At 43.1% G+C, this 13,462-nt stretch overlaps 1 protein-coding gene across 1 annotated transcript in view; it reads right to left on the bottom strand.

Annotated features, from left to right (window-relative positions):
* LOC311108575 (mannosyl-oligosaccharide 1,2-alpha-mannosidase IC-like) overlaps positions 1-13,462 on the bottom strand; it is a 130,505-nt gene that overhangs the window by 45,593 nt on the left and 71,450 nt on the right. The gene's annotated exons all lie outside the window — the stretch shown is intronic.

Raw genomic sequence — 13,462 nt, 5'->3', positions numbered from 1 at the left:
CTTTCGAATACTTTCGAAAGGCAGGGCAGGATGGATATAGGTCTGTAGCAGTTTGGATCTAGAGTGTCACCCCCTTTGAAGAGGGGGATGACCGCGGCAGCTTTCCAATCTCTGGGGATCTCAGACGTTATGAAAGAGAGGTTGAACAGACTAGTAATAGGGGTTGCGACAATTTCGGCGGCTAGTTTTAGAAAGAAAGGGTCCAGATTGTCTAGCCCAGCTGATTTGTAGGGGTCCAGATTTTGCAGCGCTTTCAAAACATCAGCTGTCTGAATTTGTGTGAAGGAGAAGCGGGGGGGGCATGGGCAAGTTGCAGCAGAGGGTGCAGAGTTGGTGGCCGGGTTAGTGGTAGCCAGATGGAAAGCATGGCCAGCTGTAGCAAAATGCTTGTTGAAATTCTCGATTATTGTAGATTTATCGGTGGTGATAGTGTTTCCTAGCCTCAGTGCAGTGGGCAGCTGGGAGGAAGTGCTCTTATTCTCCATGGACTTTACAGTGTCCCAAAACTTTTTGGAGTTAGTGCTACAGGATGCAAATTTCTGTTTGAAAAAGTTAGCCTTTGCTTTCCTGACTGCTTGTGTATATTGGTTCCTAACTTCCCTGAAAAGTTGCATATCGCGGGGGCTATTTGATGCTAATGCTGTACGCCACAGGATGTTTTTGTGCTGGTCAAGGGCAGTCAAGTCTGAGGAGAACCAGGGGCTATATCGGTTCTTAGTTCTGTATTTTTTGAATGGGGCATGTTTATTTAAGATTGAGAGGAAATTACTTTTAAGGAACAACCAGGCATCCTCTACTGACGGAATGAGATCTATATCCATCCAGGATACCTGGGCCAGGTCAATTAGGAAGGCCTCCTCGCTAAAGTGTTTTAGGGAGCGTTTGACAGTGATGAGGGGTGGTCGTTTGACCGCGGACCCGTTACGGACGCAGGCAATAAGGCAGTGATCGCTGAGATCCTGGTTGAAGACAGCTGAGGTGTATTTAGAGGGTATGTTAGTCAGGATGATATCTATGAGGGTACCCATGTTTAAGGATTTAGGGTTGTACCTGGTAGGTTCGTTGATAATTTGCGTGAGGTTGAGGGCATCTAGCTTGGATTGTAGGATGGCTGGGGTATTAAGCATATCCCAATTTAGGTCACCAAGCAGTACAAACTCTGAGGATAAATGGGGGGCAATCAATTCACATATGGTGTCCAGGGCACAGCTGGGGGCTGAGGGGGGTCTGTAGCAAGCGGCAACAGTGAGAGACTTATTTCTGGAAAGGTGGATTTTTAGAAGTAGAAGCTCAAACTGTTTGGGCACAGACCTGGATAGTATGATAGAGCTCTGCAGGCTCTCTCTACAGTAGATTGCAACTCCACCCCCTTTGGCAGTTCTATCTAGATGGAAAATGTTATAGTTGGGGATGGAAATTTCAGAATTTTTGGTGGCCTTCCTGAGCCAGGATTCAGACACTGCTAGAACATCAGGGTTGGCAGAGTGTGCTAACGCAGTGAATAACTCAAACTTAGGAAGTAGACTTCTGATATTTATGTGCAAGAAACCAAGACTTTTGCGATTACAGAAGTCATCAAATGATAGCTCCTGGGGAGTAGGAGTGATACTGGGGGCTACAGGGCCTGGGTTAGCCTCTACATCACCAGAGGAACAGAGGAGGACTAGAATAAGGATACGGCTAAAGGCTTTAAGAACTGGTCTTCTAGTGCGTTGGGTACATAGAATAAAGGGGGCAGATTTCCGGGTGTTATAGAAAAGATTCAGGGCATTATGTACAGACAAGGATATGGAAGGATATGAGTAAAGTGGAGGTAAACCTAAGCGTTGGGTAACAATGAAAGAGATAGTATCTCTAGAGGCATCAATTGAGTCGGTCTCTGAGTGTATGGGGGGAGGGACAAAGGAGCTAACTAAGGCAGGTTTAGCTAGGCTGGGGGGTCTACAGTGATATAGTACAATTAGAAATAACCGAAACAACAATAAACTAACCATGTTTGGGCTGAGGCTAAACATAAACAGGATGTAGTACCGTAAAAAGGAACAGTCCAGCAGATATCAGCTGTATAGCTGAGTTATCATAAGGTCCGGTGGTGAAGCGCTAGTGAGTAAGAGGCCACGGCTAGCGTGTGCTACGTCCGTTTTGTTGTAGCCAGCTGGTAGCGATGAATCCGGAGTTAAAGGTCCAGTGATTCAGTGATTCCGGCGGAAAAACTGATATGTTCTGGGTCGATAACGCGCTGTGCAGACTGGCCGAATATCCTGTGAATAGGAACTGTGAGCTCCATTGTCAGTGTTGTTTCAAAGGGCAAAGGCCTATATTGTATATCAGGGGATTTAACAGAACATAAGGAGACACAAATACTGTAACGATGACGCTGTGAGTCGAGAAGCAGGTGCAGGTGAAACGTTTAATAAAACAACAAACATGAAACGAGACAGCGTAACAGTGGCGATAAAGCATGAACAAAACAAGAAACACGAGTAGCGTACAGACATGAAACACAAACAGAGTCAATAACGCCTGGGGAAGGAACCAAAGGGATTGACAGAAATAGGGGAGGTAATCAGGAAGGTGATGGAGTCCAGGTGAGTCCCATAATTAAGCACAAGTGCGCGTAACTATGGTGGCAGGTGTGCGTAATGATGAGTGAACTGGTGACAACGATCGCCAGAGAGGGGGAGCGGGAGTAGACGTGACAAATACAAAGTATTCCAGTCAATACTCCACATAGAAAGTAGGTCTACACTGAGAATAAGGAGAGATAATGTATATACCATGGTTGTGGATATAAATGGAATATATATTAGACTAAGTAGAGGCAAGAACAGACTGATTGGTGGATGTATGATGGGGGAAACACTAACACTTTGTGAGTATTCCATTGCAGTCTGCATGGTGAAATATTTAAAGCCGACCACTGGGACACGCAGTGGCCTATAGTGAGCCAAGGATGGGCTATAAATAGAACAAAAAGTGAAAGAACCTAAAAGCTGCTCCTTAATGCGACCATGAGCTTAAAGGCTTGAGGGAGTGACAGCTGGTGATTAAAGTGCCAAACTGATTACTACACCCGCGGACCATGTCACAGACCATGTCATCGACTCAAATAGCCATGGCGACGTCATAATCTGGGTCACTGTGTCTTCGGCGTGACACGTTTGGGACGTCAGACGACTCGGACAAGACTGATCGGTTTACATAAACTCTGGGTCCGGAGCCAGTAGATGGGATGAATGATAGACATAAGAATGAGATATCAAGTTGTAGGCCTTGGTGAGTCAACCTCAGATCTTTGACCCTAACTTTTTCTCTCTACGATAGAGTACAGTACAATCCCTTTTAATCCCCCTGCTTCGTCATACATTTTGCTACCAGTTTTTCATTATCTTGACTGTGTAATCCCTATGGCGAGGGGCTTGCTGATGCGCTCATGTTCAGTACAGTTGGGTTTCATTTGTTTGCTTTAATCCAAGGATGGGTAGAGGGTTAGTCTGTGGTGGTGAGGTTTAATGGAAATGAATCCTTCCCCCTGTCCTATCAACTATGTCCTCACAGTGGACCTATAAGATATATTTGCATGGCTTAGAACAGTGTAGTTGTCACAGTAGGGACTTGCAACATAGTGAGACCATGACGAGCATCGTCAGCTGAAGATGAGCTTCCAGTGGATTGCTGTCAATCCCTGAGGTGATGACGCAACATACTCCATACGATCTCAATCAGCTAGCTCAATCTGCAAACACACTTCCATCACCGTTCATTTGCGAATAATCGCACCAACTGTTGTCACCTTCTCACCAAGCTGCTTGGCGATGGTCTTGTAGCCCATTCCAGCCTTGTGTAGGTCTACAATCTTGCCCCTGACATCCTTGGAGAGCTCTTTGGTCTTGGCCATGGTGGAGAGTTTGGAATCTGATTGATTGCCTCTGTGGACAGGTGTCTTTTATACAGGTAACAAGTTGATATTAGGAGCACTCCCTTTAAGAGTGTGCTCCTAATCTCAGCTCATTACCTGTATAAAAGACACCTGGGAGCCAGAAATCTTTCTGATTGAGATGGGGTCAAACACTTATTTTTCGCTCATTAAAATGCAAATCAATTTATAACATTTTTGACATGCGTTTTTCTGGATTTTTTTGTTGTTATTCTGTCTCTCACTGTTCAAATAAACGTAACATTAAAATTATAGACTGATCATTTCTTTGTCAGTGGGCAAACGTACAAAATCAACAGGGGATCAAATACTTTTTTCCCTCACTGTACATTCCATTCGAAAATGCAGTAGGTGGAATAATGGGAGCTATACATATCTACTGCATCTCATAACTGGTGTTTGTTTAATGGTGGGAAAAGCATCACATTTTAATGACACTGTATGTGTGAAAGATACAATATGCCCATCCGCCAGCACACACAAGACAGCACATGAAAAAGATGCTTCACAGCCTATAATGATGATGATTTGTGTCTTGAGAGAACGATGGAAACCTTATTGGTTCAACATCAGATCCGTGAGATTGAAAGGAGGGTTGGGACTGGGTCTCCAGGGAAAGTGACTTGTCACCTGGGGCTCTGTCGCTATGGAGATATACAGTAGATTATATCTTCCACACTGTATGTCACCCATAACAGTGCCTGTGGGTGTGAATGGGTGGGGTTGGCCCTTCACTCTGCTTGTAGGTATTATATGACAGTCAGAGTGGAGGCGTCATTTGCCTAACCCTTCATTTAACCTGACGAAAAGGTCCTCCCACCTCATTTACCCCTCCCTACTGGCACCTTCACCTCCAAACACTCCCCCTGAGACCAGATTTTATTGCCTTACCTCCATAACTTGCTAAATTTGCACACACTGTATATATATATGTATTTCTGTTGTATTCTTTTTTGACTTTGTTTTGTTTTACCCCATATGTAACTCTGTGTTGTTGTTTTTATCGCACTGCTTTGCTTTATCTTGGCCAGGTCGCAGTTGTAAATGAGAACTTGTTCTCAACTGGTTTACCTGGTTAAATAAAGGTGAAATAAATAAAATAAATAAATAAATAAAAGATGCACTCTGGGACATAATTGCAGAGTGGAAAGAACTGTGTGCTCTCTGTACAGGTGGGAGGGCGGTGGATAGAATGGCAATAATGTTACGCCGCTTCCCAGTTCAACGCCTTTAATTAAAAATAAAAATAAATCTCTGGATAACAGAAAAGGGAGGACAGCGAATGAAGGGGCTTCAAGGTCGACTTGACACTCGGAACCATGGCGCCAGTGTGTGTCTGTATTCCCGTATGGTTTTATTCACTGTGACAGTATCTATACAGACTGGCACTCTCTAAAGATGCCTTTAGAATCTTAGGCCTCTCTTTGTCTCATAGTTTTTTCTCCTACTCACATCATAATAATTCACCCTGGCTAGCAGAACTTCTTATCCATCAGAGGGAAGGGATCGAGGCGATCCATGGACCCCCAACTGGTCTCTAAAAGGTTTCCACTCTGATCCCACCTCTGTGGAAGAGGTAGGAAGAGGACTCTTAAATAATAAATACCCTCAACTTCATCACCTGGGGGCATCGATCGCCTTCCATCGAGCTTCCACATGGCCTCCTCTATGCTTGAAGTGATTGAAGTGCTTGTGGGTTTTTTCAATAAACGCCTCTGGTTTAAATGGTACCAGGGTGTGCTGTGCGCAAAAGGTCAAGGGGTATTTGGTATTTATTAGGATCCCCATTAGCCGCAGCAAAAGCATCAGCTACTCTTCCTGGGGTCCACATAGGGGCCAAGGGGTAGGCCCATGTCACCTGCTCTTGCTCCATTTGCATTCTGGGAAGGCTCTCAGCCAAACTGGTGACTGGGTGCTCTTTAATTGCATCTCATGGGAGGAGAGAAAAAATGAAAAAAGAGGAGGAGGGGTGTACAGACTACCGTGGGGGGATGAAACGAGGGAAATAAAAAGATATTTTGAGAAAGGACACAACAGTGATAAGATAAAGGGCAAGAGGAAATTGCAAAGCATCCTGCAGAGGGGAGCGAGGAGAGAGAGGGGCGTTCCATCTCTTTGTGTTAGGGAGAGAGAACTGCCAAAACACTGCCTGTGGACAATCCCATTACTGGCCATAAGACATCCATTGTTAAAGGATAGAACAGCTATTGGAGGACAATATTGTGCTCCACAGGGAAAAGAATGCTGTGACTGCTAATGTTATGTTCTTTTCTACCGGTACTGTTATGACCACTATGTCATCCTCAGCATCTGGCTGCGTTGGGTTTGCTCTGCATGATACAGTGTGTGCTTAAGTTAGTGACCCACATATTCTAAAGCCGTGGTAATGACATCGCTCACAGTGGATGAACATCCTTTTAAGCCCTTATTAAGGCTTGGGGGTGGTTCGCCCTGCATTTGAGAGCATGAACAGAAAGTGATACTGTAAGCATTTGTTTTAATGAGATACAGGAATGACTTGCATCATTTTCTGATCAATTCTCAACAATAAAGCTCAGGGTTGGAAGTGGAACAATATAGGCAGAGGCTGCAAAAGAAACCTTACCTTTTCAAAAAATAAATGAGTCATGGTGCAGAAAACAAAGAAAGTACATCATCAAAACTCATCGAGTGGACGCCTATTGGTGTGAAAGACATTGACAAGTTACTGTACACAGTAGGGCTATGTGTGACGATCTAGAAAACTGGGACTTAATCTTGGTTAGCATTTCCATCACCGTTTTTTGTCTCAATAAGCATGGGTTTATGTGGCAGTGTCGGCCTGAAGGAGCGGTCTGTTAATGAGCAGTTTACAGAGAGCTTTCAGCCGACCGTTACTGGAGCTTGCCGCCTAATCCTATTCCTTACAGCAGCCTGAGATCTCGAAGGGTATTTGAAAGTCAGCCCATGTTTTCTTTCTTCCATTTATTATTCTGTCTTTGGTGATGATGGGGGGGACGAGAGGTGAAAGAAGGCCAAGGTTTCCAAGGACACATAATGGGCAGACGGGGTTGACATGAAACATATTCTCCTCTCTTTAGCTGCTGCTTCCCAGCCCAGGACAAAGGCAAGGAAACAGCCCCGGAGTCGAAGAGTCCGAGCATTGCTTGTTGTTCACAATGTAGTGGTACTGAATTGATACCTTTCTTTTGAAATTGGAGGGTTTGTAGCCTTGTTTGTTTGGCCCCAGCCATAGAGGTTGAACAAAGAGAACAATCTACTTGTCCTCTGAAATTTGGTTTGAGTGATTTGGACGCTGAATGATAAGGTATTAGGAGTCTGGGGGGAGCGAGGGAGAACAGCAAGGACAACAACAAGAGTAGGCTATAAACTACTTCTGTCTTTAAAAATTCTAACGCCTTCTGTCTTAGGGAATCACTGCCTGGGTGAATTCAAGTGAATGCTAAAGGCTGTATTCAATAAACTTGAAAGAGTTAACTCATACACCTTAACGTGCTACTAGGTACATGGAGCTAAAAGTATACTAGTAAAAAGAAGAAAAACTCCAGCACACCGGTAATCTTGATGCTTACCCAAAAAATATGGATCTGTTTTTGTTCTTTTTCACTGTATTCAATTAACTAAAAGGAAAATAATAACACTGTCTGACCCAAACTCGGTCCAACCTTACGGTCCATCTTCCCACCCCCGCCCCATCCCCACCCCATCCCTCCACACCCCCGCCCCGCCCCATCCCTGCCCCATCCCCCCTGAACCTCCCCGCCCTTTCTTTCTTTGCTTGCTAATGTGTTTGTTATGCACTGTTCTTTGCTATGTTTCTTCCGGTGCTAATCTTTGCTTTGCTATATCATTAGACGTACAGTATGTGTGTGGGATTGAGAGTTGATCCAGTACATCACTTTCACCTCCTGTTCTGCCTTTTACATCCTACTCTAGTTCAAGTTCTATCTCTGTTCAAAGACAGGGAACACCTGCCGTTTGATGCTGGCTTCGAATCAGCTTCACAGATAATTTGCACGCTCGAAGAAGAATGTCACAAGATTATTTTTAGGCTAAACACTCCCTATCATAAAACTAGGGCTCCAGCGAGAGCTCCCGAGCCAAACTCTCAAAATTATTCAATGTGCTTAAGTGTTTTCTCTGGCAATTCTCTAAATATTAACAAGTGTCCCTGCATGACTTTATCTTACCCTCCCTACTGAGATAGTTTCTCTCCATATCTCTACATATACCAGTCTTTTCCTAGCCGCAAGCCTTGGATGTTATGACACTCCTGAAGCCTTCCAATCATCCCTTTCTCGGCGATCTGCTTCTTCTCTCAGAAAGCAGTGACGGTTGCTGCACATGTCCTTGCCCTTGCCGACTCTCCTGTCCATCAGTTCTCCCCCTGTAATGATGCGTGTTGGCTGAGGCACAACTCTCAAGCTCCGATTCAGACTCCAGAATTCTTCTGTGTACCAGCCAGGGAAGACTTAAGTACCTGGACAGCAAAATGAGCACTTCAAGCTAACCTAAGATAATCACTGCACAGGGTGTGTGGGTGCGGCTGTGTGTTTGTGTGTGTGTGTGTGTGTGTGTGTGTGAGTGAGTGAGTGAGTGAGTGAGTGAGTGAGTGAGTGAGTGAGTGAGTGAGTGAGTGAGTGAGTGAGTGAGTGAGTGAGTGAGTGAGTGAGTGAGTGAGTACGAGTGAGTGAGTGAGTGAGTGAGTGAGTGAGTGAGTGAGTGAGTGAGTGAGTGAGTGAGTGAGTGAGTGAGTGAGTGATTGGGGGATTGTGGCTGTGATGAATACATTGCATACATTTGTTTTACTATCCTTTGATTACAATTGATTTCCATTCAAAATCCTATTTTCCTTAACCCCTAACCCTAACCCTTAATAACCTTTTACTGCAGTGGGCTAAATCATGGTCACACAGAGTGTTTCTTGGTAGTCAAACAAATCAACTTTGAAACAAAAGTATACACCTTACACACATGGTTATGGGCTTAAAAAAAGAAGACACCAGTACCATGTCAGATGTACTGTAGAGTTTGCATCCTGATGTACTATATACAGTTTGCATCCCGATATTACACTTTATATACATCACAGAGGCCTGAAATATAACAAAACCGTTTGACATAGAAACACCAGATTTTCTGATTTTTTTACGTTTATTCATTATGAAATTATGAAATATATGAATAACATTCCACCTATGAGGCCACTAGAGGGCGCTTTGGTCATTCGACTGCAGGAAAGGGCTACCCTAAACCTAATTTTAACCCTAACCCCTAAGCCTAAAATAGCCTTTTTCCTTGTGGGGACCAGCGAAATGACTCCACTTGTCTGAATTCTCCTTGTGAGGACTTCTGGTCCCCACAAGGACAGTACAACCAAAAACACACACACACACAAGCTAATCTGCCAGTGTGACACATTATGTCTCTCCTTTACCAGTCAAAGGCATTACTGAAGAATAACATTTCTCATACAACATTAAAGATTAAATCAACCTTCCATCTTATCTTAGGGATTTCAATTACATAACATATCCAGTTTCAATGTGTCATGATTGAGTATGTCAACATCAGTCCTTGATTGTACTTGGCATATCAACAGCCCTCATTTCATTTCTCTAAGCATCCAGCCATGACACATTTAGAAGACTTGTTGTCCAATTAGCCTTGTCTCTGTGAGTGACAGCCTTCCCTCCACGAAGCTGAGTGAATAGATGTCTGTCAAATATAACAATACTAACAAAGAATCATCTGAGGCTCAGAGACCAAATGAAACGTGACTTGAATGTGATCACCAACAAAGATGGTTGGCTGTCGATCTAGAATAAGCATTTTATTTTTTAAGTTCTAAGTTGTTTTAAGATTGTCATTACATGGATAATTTTGCTATTTGATTTGGAATTTTATGACCCCTTTAGGTATATAAAACAATGTAAAAATAATTTAATAAAATATTGAATTTGGCCTTTACTACTATAGCCCATAGAAACGCATTGAATAACACATTCATTAATGGCAGAAAAGACAGTCAAAAAATGTATCATACGGAATAAGGTTTTGAAGTGTCGGTCCTATATCTAGCAGATATAAGAAAGCTCATTTAATATTTTTTTTTATTTTTTTACACATATTTAACCCCTTATTTTCGTTGCCACAAAACTACCATCATACTTCCATTAATTTGTATGGGTTACCTTCAGACGAGTTCCGTGACACTTGTAAAACAGATAACACCATTGTGTTTGTGAGTGTCTCATCTTTCCATAGTGGTCATATTTTTTTTGTAGGCCAAACCATTCAGACGCTACAGACATTTTCATGAGAATGTCTCCTGGTCTGACAAATAGAGCTGTAGCTCTTCCACTTTCCACCGCAGATGCGGAATGGCAACATAGGCTGATGCGGTGGATTGAGATGCAACCCATGTAAAAAAACAGATACACTATATATACAAAAGTATGTGGACAGCCCTTCAAATTAGTGGATTTGTCTATTTCAGCCACACCCATTGCTGACAGGAGTATAAAATAGTTAGTCGGGAGCTTCATGAAATGGGTTTCCATGACCGAGCAGCCGCACAGAAGCCTAAGATCACCATGCACAATGCCAAGCTGGAGTGGTGTAAAGCTCGCCGCCATTGGACTTTGGAGCAGTGGAAATGCATTCTCTGGACTGATGAATCCCGCTTCACCATCTGGCAGCCCGACGGACGAATCTGGGTTTGGCGGATGCCAGGAGAACGCTACCTGCCCCAATGCATAGTGCCAACTGTAAAGTTTGGTGGAGAAGGAATAATGGTCTGTTTTTCATGGTTCGGGCTAGGCTCCTTAGTTCCAGTGAAGGGAAAACTTAACACTACAGCATACAATGACATTCTAGACGATTCTGTGCTTCCAACTTTGTGGCAACAGTTTGGGGAAGGCCCTTTCCTGTTTCAGCATGACAATGCCCCTGTGCACAAAGGGAGATCCATACAGAAATGGTTTGTAAAGATCGGTGTGGAAGAACTTGACTGGCCTGCACAGAGCCCTGACCTCAACTCCATTGAACACCTTTAGGATGAATTGGAATGTCGACTGCGAGCCAGGCCTAATCGTCCAACACCAGTGCCCGACCTCACTAATGCTCTTGTAGCTGAATGGAAGCAAGTCCCCGCAGAAATGTTCCAACATCTAGTGGAAAGCCTTCCCATAAGAGTAAGTGGATAATAATCATAAAATCTAAAATGTTGAGTGGTATGACTTGTTCTCACCCTGTTCCTGTCATAGGCCACTTTGTGTAAAGTGATTCCTACTTATAATTCTGAAAGTTATAGCAAATATGTGTGGGTCTTGGATTTTTTTTAATGTGGAATTATATTGATGAAATGCTTTTAAAAAGTTGCAAATGAGGTGTAGTTGGTCAGAACAAATCAATGTACTGTAAACTCCCATGTGAAGTGCACTCCCACACACAAACACAAGAGCCTTCAACACTTACTCTGGAGTTCTACTGTGCCATTACTCGCCCACCACTTTGTAAAAAATGTGAGAATGAACTTGCATTTAATATTTCGAAGTAAATGCCTCAGTATTCTCTCTCTGTAGTTGTCCAGCAGTACTACAACCTTTTCATGGGCAAAGAGGGAAAAGCATGACGTCTTAAGCCATGACTCATAAAGAGAACAAATTGGAGGATGGAGAGAGAAGAGGATGGAGAGAGAAGAGGATGTAGAGAGAAGAGGATGGAGAGAGAAGAGAGGCAGCAGCAGATGTTTTCTACGCTCTCGTTTAGGGGCTTTGACTGAGTCTGGAGTGGGAGAGAGCAGGAGGGATGTTCCAGTGACTTTCAACATATTTATAACATGCTTGTGACAAGTAGGCTAACCGCGGATCCAATCTCACCCCATCTCTGTTTACTGATGGGATTAAATTAAAGAACACTGCATCCAATTTCACACCTGGCTTCCTCCAACACAGCACTCCTCCAGCACAGTGTGACAGTCACCCACAGCACAACCTCTCGCCTCTCTTCCCTTCCTTTCCCACATGTTCCTCAGTATTAGCAAACGGGGCGTGGAGAGAGAAAACCATGTCAGATTTCCAACGGAATGGAAATTCATTTGCTTAGTGGGATTAGTGATATCGGTTGAAGTAGTAAACCGATCTCCTTTCCCAGAGACTTGAAAGAATAGAGCTAATTTTGTAAAATGCTGCAAGAGACAAATTTACTGATTACTGAGTTCCACAGTTATCTTCTCTGTGTATATCTGGCTGATCCATATAGGGGAATATTTATTTCACAGAGGCTAATTACGTTACTCAGATAAAGGCAGCAATTAACTGATAAACACCAGTAGGAGTTTGGTGACCTCTAACCTCTAATAGCAGCTGTCTGTGTTATTTCTACATTTCCCTGCATAATGGTACAGTAAGTGGTACTGTGTAATTAGGTAGAGCAAAAATGTCAATACTATTTAGAAGATGTAAGATCTTCCCATGTGTTAGGTCTACACAGCTGCTTTAAATAGAATGTACAGATAATTCTTTAAAGGATCTTTCAGGTAGCTACCATAAGGGTTCTTTACCAGAATTATTATAATCACAACCCATACACAGTTGTTTACTTACAGATGTAATATATTCATTTGAGCCAGTTTGCTACTGCAGGAAAATAATCCTGCAGCAAAAGGAAATGTGAATTATTATGTGGATTATAATGAATGGACATTTTAGTAGGGGTTGATACATTTTTCGTAAAATCAAGTCTGAAATTTCAAAGTGGAAATTACAAACTTTAGAAGCCTTTTTAAACCTCAAATACACTACATGTTTTAAATGTCCTGCAATGGAAAGTTCTCCAGGCTGATCAAATTAAGATCCTACATCTGTAGGGATATGAAATACCACCAGATATCATGCAAAGGTTGGATAAGGTCCCTTTTGTAGGTCTTAATTCCAATACATGGGGAAGAGAGAAGGCTGAGTGATCACACCATTTGCATAATGTATGACATTTACATGAATACTACAGTACATTCACATTTACATGAATACTACAGTACATTCACATTTACATGTATTTTCTATTTGGAAGACACATTATCGTATTACTATCACATGATGAGAGAGAAAGAAGAGATGCCATCAAACCTCTGAGAGAAAGGTTAGCATTGTCTCACATAATGGCCTCAATACTCCACAATCCCAGTAGACCGGATGAGGAGGAATTCGGGTATGTCAGACAGACAAAGGCCCATCAACCCAATCCTCATTAAAAGATGATCCCACTTTATCACAGGATATCCTGTCGCTCAGCTGTGTGTGTGTGTGTGTCAGTGTGTGTGTGTTTGTATGCGTGTCATTAGGGACCCGAGGAACCTTCTGGTACCATGTCTGATTAATGCCCACACCATGACAACGTGGTGTAAAGGCTGCTGGGACAGGTCACAGTCTGATTGACCCGGAAGGAACCATTTTGACAGGTGAGTTCATACACACCGACAGGTGGGAAATGCACATAACATTCATTGCTAGTCAGGAAGCC

The sequence above is a fragment of the Coregonus lavaretus genome (genome assembly GCF_964263955.1).
Source record: "Coregonus lavaretus genome assembly, chromosome: 3".
NCBI lineage: Eukaryota > Metazoa > Chordata > Actinopteri > Salmoniformes > Salmonidae > Coregonus > Coregonus lavaretus.
Note: the sequence above shows the minus strand (reverse complement) of the source record. Positions and strands in the feature narration are given on the sequence as shown.